The following is a 7,589-nucleotide window of genomic DNA, read 5'->3' as shown; positions in this document are numbered from 1 at the left end:
GGTGCACGAGGAGTACCGAAAATTAAATGGATCTTCTGCCTTATCTAAGACGTCACATAAAGTCCGGTAGTATGTAACTGTTGTGGGGAATAGCACACATGTGCCTTTCTCTAGAAAAAAAAAAGATTTGTGACAATTCTAGAGTCGACAGTCACAAAAAATATTTCAAAACAGCCACAAAAAATATTTTTTTTTGCCATTTGTGACCGTTTCGAACAAAATAGTTACAAATAGCATTTTAAAACAGTCACAAAATCCCTTTTTGTACTAGTGTCTGCATGCCCTGCTTCTTTGGTATGACTTTTTATTCTTTATTGCATTGCATGTTCATCACTATACATGACTTCGAGAGAACATGCATGCCTCATGTACTCAACAAAGAGTGCAACAACTAAAAAAACGTGTGCAAAATAATTTTCTTGGTATGTTGTCAGCTGTCATTTCTTTTGTGATACATATCACAAGGGGCAACCAACTTCAAATTCTCCAAGAACCAACGCCAATTGTCATATGCTTCATTAGCCACGACAACTATGGGCATTTGAAACAAACCTTTTTTTTTTTTTTTGATAAGTGAATTTTATTGAAATATGATAATCTGGAGACACTACAGAGGAAGTGAGAGAGCACCTCACCTATAACAACACCTAGTTACAAACAGCAGTGCACCCTCAATAATAGGCAGAAACTAATTAGTCACTAGTAATAAGAAGTTCCCAGTGGAGAACCAAGTCCCTAAACCTATAATCCTTCCTCTCTGGATAGATGGCAAGCCAATACCAAAGAAAATATTTCACCTCCAATACAGCTTGAGCGGGTGGGGTTTCCTTATGCCGAAAGATCCGACTGTTCCTTAATCTCTACAACACCCAAATAGTTGCATACTGTCACACCCCGAATTTCGACAGAATTCGGAAAAAACATTATTTGTTCCCGACTCTTCGATCTCCGAGGTGTGACGCACTCTCAACTCCCAAAAACCCATAAACAGTTTAAATATGCGGATAATTAAAAACCAATAAAAATTTTAACTTAAACAAATGTCCTCTTCATTACAAAAATTCATCAAATAAGATTAGGTTACAAATCTCTTTTCAATAACTCTTTAATTAAAATTACAAATGAAAATACAAATAATATTTCCTCAACTGAAAATCTATATCACCTTAAGGGAAAACAAAACCTATCTTGAAATGCGGCTTAACGTAAACCACGAAAGCAAAACAACCAATCTTCTTCAACACTAAACTCAGTAAAGACTTATCAACTGTGTTCATTTAATGAACACACCGATAAGCAAACATGCAAATCGGTTGACATTATAAAAATCTTTGGTGTGAGTAGCCCTAAATACAACATATAATTATACATATATATACACAATCCATACGGCAGTTAGTTCCTCCATCGAGGCGCCTTAACTTTCAACGACTAATACAACATCCTTAAGTATAATAAGTAAGGCAGGTAGTTCCTCCACTGAGGCGCCTTAACTTCCCACTAACCACACAACAAATCATACGCATAATAAAAAGGCATTTAGTTCCTCCACGAGGCGCCTTAGGTTCTAACTAAACTATAACCAGCCAAGCATATACAATCATCTATCTAAAGATACATCATTAACCAATACATTACCATAATTATATTAATTAAGGCTTTCTTTGCGTGTCCCTAAAGTCACGTCGTATCTATGTCTTACCTAGTTTCCCTGGCTACCACAATCACTACCCAACGCCGAACATGTACATCCACATGCCTCCCCTTACATAATGTACCACTCCGTGCGTAACTACCACGGGCGGGATGCGCGACACCGTAAATCCTCACACGGAAGCCATTATGTAAGTAATGCCACTATTCGCATAAAATATCGCGTCATCGTTCTATTTTGCGAGCGGAATAATCAAGCCACTATTAAATTTCGCCGGGAGGGCCATTCAGCTTTACTAAAATGCCAGGAGGGCCAATCATATTACTTACGCCCGAAGGCCATTCAGATTAACTGAAACGCCAGAAGGGCCAATCACATGAGTTGTGGTAGCTATGTTCTAGGATTTTCGTTACGTAATTTATTCAAGTGTCATACATCTATGACTCATAATCATTCCACTATATCACGTGCAGGTCAATTACCTTATTGCACTAAGCCACAATATTCAGAAAACATCTCAATTATATCTCATAACTACTTTCATTCTGTCACGTGCCAATATATTATTGCACTAAGCCATAATCTCGTGGGAAAATATCCACACATATTATACTATCTCATAGTAGCATCTCACATATAAAATAATGGAGCGTTTATATAAATCTATGTCTCCAAAACTATTGCATTCAATATATATATCCCACATATTACATAGTGTCACAATATCCACGTCAAATCTTAATTAGATAAATAACAACCAAATTTATACAAGCTTTCACAGCATTTTAGCATTGGATTTGTCCATACAATTTACAACATAAAATGTAGCACAATTAAACAGTCCACAGTCCACAGTCCACAGTCCACAATCAAAGCCCAATATATATATGTTTTACACACTACTCACGTCAAATCATAATTAGATAATGACAAACAACGTTATATAATGTTCGACAATATTTTATTACTATATTTGTCCATATTCTTAAATATGAGAAAAACTGGAAAAAAGTCAACATTCTGATCAGCGGTCAAAGTCAAAGTCAACATGTCATGGTCAAAGTCAATGGTCAAAGTCAACACATCATAGTCGAAGTCAACATGTAATGGTCAAAGTCAACATGCCATGGTCAAAGTCAAACCTGTCGTTTCCATGTTCGAGGTTGTGGTCATAGCCATGGTTCATGGCTAAGGGCAAAGGTGCATGGCTCATGGGCTCATGACCAAGGTCATAGTTCGGACCCAACTGGCCAAGCCCAAACCTTAGAACCCGAAAGTCTAAAACCAACTCATTTATTCCACCTGACCCAATTGGGATCTATATTAAGTCCTATGGACTGGCCCCAAGCAATATTAGAAACTGGCCCAAAACAGTTAAGTGGTTTGGTCTAAAAATTGAACTGAAATCGGCCCAAAAACTTTAAATTAAACTGGTCCATAAATTAAACAAAACAAATAGAAAAAAAGGCCCAAACAAAACAAAAAAGAACTGGCCCAAAACTTAACATAAAAACCGGCCCAAACTAAAATAGATTTTTGGGCCCAACCAAACAAACCAAACCCAAGAGAAACCGACCTAGGCCCAAGCCCAAGTCGTCATCTCCTTCCTCCAGCAGCTCCACCAGCCACCAAAATCCGGCCACCACAAGCCTCCACACGACCACCCAATATATACAAGCGGTTTTAATCCCCCTAACAACCCCTACAACTTTAACAAAACCAAAAACCCCAAATCATTCAATTCCTATACTCCCTCCAAACTAGATCTAGAAATTTCGACCTCCATTAATGGCTTGCTTCAAGCTCCACTCGACAGCCCCACACACAACCAATAACCACACTTCAACAAAACAATCAACAAAACAAATCAACCAAAATACAAAAAAAAACACAACCATCACAGTTCTACTGGCGATTCTCTGGCCGCCATTAATGGTTACCCCAAGCTCCCAATGTATTGAAGAAACCAACCACTCGATCCCCTCACGCACCCTCACTAGCTATCCCTTTCCAGTACACAATTCCATTTGCCTCCAGCCAACAAACCGATCAACCCAATAAAACGAATTTCGAGTTTGAGCTGCCATTAACGATTTCTTACATCAGCCCCACTCCTTAATCCCGATGTCCATCACACATCAACAACCAATTAATTTTAACATCACGGTATAAAAAAAAAAAAAGTTTAAACAAATCCCTTAGGGCGATTTGTCCGACGCCATGGCGCCTCTTCTCCGAGCTTTCCGCCCCGCGATTATCCGCGATAAACATAAACATAAAGGTTCAAATGGAAAAGCTGGACGATTCGCTAACATTTGGACTCGCGACGCCGCCATTGGCGACTTCCGAGTCCCAACGAGCCCGACATAGATTCAATATCTAATCTTTTCGAAGTTCGAGTTTTAACAACACGACACTAGGGGCTTTGTATAAAAACAATATAATGGCGGTAAAAAAAAAAAAAAAAACATTAAGCGGTTTACACCGATATTCGAAAACTATAAATCCGGTGATATAGCAAAATAGCTACTCACCTTAATCCCAAGCTCCACAAATTTCTCCGAGTCCGTCGTCGTAGCTCCGGCCTTTCGAGCCTCCATTTTTAATATATTTTTATTCTCCAAAACCCTATTATCTAGAACAATGTGTTTATATACTTGGGTCCGAAACCCAAGCCCAACACAGACTCGGGCCCAAAAACCAGGCCCACATGTCCCGAGTCCAATCCAACGAATTTTGAAAATAAATAATTAAATTAATTAATTAAATAGATAAAAACGTATTTTAAAAATACGGGCGTTACACATACGGAACAAGTTTCCATAATTTAACACTAAAACTAGTCCCATTCTTTTTTGGCCACCTCGCGAGCCATTGTTCAATGGAGTCAGCCTATGCTAGTCTTGGGAAAGAGAGTCTCGCAGGTCGCATTAAAATGGACCACACTTCCAAAGCAAAAGAATAATGAAGGGTTAAATGGGTTAACGACTCCTCAAGGAAACCACACATTGAGCAAGTAGGTGAAATATGCATCCCTCTGTGAATAAGAACATCTACTGTGAGAGTGCCCCTAAGCAACGCTGACCAGAAAAACAGTCTTACATTGAGTGGAATTGGAACTTTCCATACGATCTTCATGGGAAACTTTTGTACCTCATAAGCTTCGTCTCTGTTGCGTACCACCATATGCCTATAAAATGTTTTAACTGAAAATGCACCGTCCTTGGTCCACCTCCAACGCCAAGTATCTGTTTGATCAGTAAGTGATATGCTGGATAGGAGGTTGGACAGGTTGGCGTATTGTTGTACCTCCTAATCATTACATGCCCTCCGAATTTGCAAGTTCCAAGACACCCCATTCTGATCACTACTAGCTAGGTTGCAAATCCGGGCATGTCTCATAGTTGTAGCTTGGAAAACCAGAGGGAATTTGTCACAGAGAGATTTGTCCCCTAACCAAGAATCTTGCCAGAACCGAATTAAGGTGCCATTGCCAAGCTAGAGAGCAATGCCCTCCTTGAAGTTCGATAAAACGGTAGTAATACTTTTCTAGAAGCTAATACTGTGTGCTTGAACAACCTGTTTCGGCCACCGACCATTCTCGACAGTTCTATACTTTGAGTCGATCACCTTTCTCCATAATGCCTCCTCCTTGTGGCCATATCTCCATAACCAACGGCCTAAGAGAGCCTTGTTCATGGTGACTAAATCTCTTATAGTTAAGCCACCTTCATCTTTCGGTATGCATAACTTTTCCCAACCAACAAGGTGATACTTCCATTTTTCACTTGTTGTACCCCATAAGAAATCCCTTGCTTTTTGCTCAATTCTTTTAGTGATGCTAACGGGGTGGTAAAGAGAGACATATAGTAGATAGGTAGGTTGCTTAGAACACTTTGGATAAAAATTAGTCTAGCACCTTTAGAGAGAAGTTTCCTTCTCCAACCACCTAACCGCCTTTCCACTGCTTCAATCACCGAGTCCCAGACTTTCTTGTTCTTGTACGACGCTCCGAGTGGTAAACCCAAGTACCTACAAGGTAGCTTTTCAATCCCACATCCCATGACTTGTGCCAAAGAGATCAAGTTCACAACCGTGCCGACTTCATATATGGAGGTCTTATACATATTGGCTTTAAGCCCTGAACATGCCTCAAAGATAAGAAGCAAAGACTTTATCACCATGATTTGTGAAATAGATGCATCCAGGAGAAAAAGTGTGTCATCAGCAAACTGTAAGATTTCAACTTCAGGACCACTTGGAGATGGTTTAAAACCCCTTATGAAACCCAAATCCATCACCTTGGACACCATCCTAGTTAAGGCTTCCATAACAATGTTGAATAGGAAAGGAGATATAGGGTCTCCTTGCCTCATACCATGCTCGCTTCTAAAGAAGCTCACAGGAGAACCATCAACCATAATAGAGAAAGATGTAGTGGAAATGCATGTGGTAGTCCGAACTCTAAATTTCTCACCAAATCCCATCATTTTGAGTAGATAGTCCAAAAAGGTCCAATTAACGTGGTCATAGGCCTTTGTGATGTCTACTTTACGTAGCACTCCATTTTGCTTCGCCTTTACCCGGGTATCCAAACATTCGTTACCGATAAGAGGACCATCTAAAATCTGCCGCCCTCCAACGTAAGCACTTTGGTGGCGAGATATAATGGAAGGTAGCACAACGAGCATCCTAGAAGCCAAAACCTTCGTTATAACCTTATATATATACCTCCCACCAAGCTAATAAGCCGGTAATCTTTGAGCGAAAGAGCACTAGTCTTTTTAGGTACAAGTGTAACAAAAGTGGAGTTGTTTTTATAATCTAGAGAAGCCGAATCGCGAAACTCACGAACCACGTACTGCCATAAAAACATCTCTGAAGGTGTCCCAACACTTTCTGTACATTATCATTTAAAGACCATTAGGACCCGGGGCACGGTCAACACCTAACTCATTGATAGTTGCCAGAACTTCGATCTCGTCGATAGGGAGTTCAAGCCCTATAGCCTGTTCCTCAGAAATCATGTCAAAAACCATGCCGTCCATAGTTGGTCTCATAATCGGGTCCTCCGAGTATAGGCTCTCATAGTAGTCTACAATGTGCTCCTTAATCATATTTGAATCACTGACTTCTTCATTGCCTATAATCAGTTTGTTAATGGTGTTCACCCGATTCCGCGCAATTGCTGTTTTGTGGAAGAACTTTGTGTTATTCTCCCCTTCCTTGACGTAGCGAGATCTAGATTTTTGTCGCCAAGACACTTCTTCCTTTCTCATAAGAACCACCAATTCAGTTTTAAGAGCCACTCTATGAAATTCTTCATCGGATGACAGAGCTTGTGTCTCCTCTTTCAGGTCCAATTCATCGATCTCTTGTAGTTTAGACTTTATAAGTAAGTTTATCCTCCCAAAAACTTATTTGTTCCAAACTCTGAGTTTTTGTTTTAACGCTTTGATTTTACACCACCACACGAAGCTAGGAGAACCTTCGTAAACAAATGACGACCACTACTTATCTATCAACTGAACAAGGTTGGTATCATCGAACCACATCAACTCGAATATGAAAGGAATAGGACCGTGAGATGTATGTGAGCAATCTAGAACGATGACTCGGTGATCAGACATAAACTTCGGGTGGGCTACCTCCTTAGCATGACTGAAATGTTCATCCCACTCAACAAAAGCAAGAAACATATCGATTATGCTGCTCCATCTGCTATCGGCCCAAGAGAGCACCGTTTAGAGGATAGTAGATCAGAGAATGTCGAGAGACAAAATCTTCAAACAGGCGCATATATTTTGTGATTCGACTACCTCCACTTCTTTTGTGCCCAAACCAAATAAGGTTGAAATCACCTCCCAAGCACCAAGGCAACTTTGACCAGTGCCTCACGTCCTCTAGTTCTTGAAGAAAGTGAGAACGACTACTA

Source organism: Coptis chinensis, chromosome 7 (genome assembly GCF_015680905.1).
Source record: "Coptis chinensis isolate HL-2020 chromosome 7, ASM1568090v1, whole genome shotgun sequence".
In the NCBI taxonomy this organism is placed as follows: Eukaryota; Viridiplantae; Streptophyta; class Magnoliopsida; order Ranunculales; family Ranunculaceae; genus Coptis; species Coptis chinensis.
The sequence above is the reverse complement of the archived record's forward strand: the minus strand, read 5'-3'. Positions refer to the sequence as shown.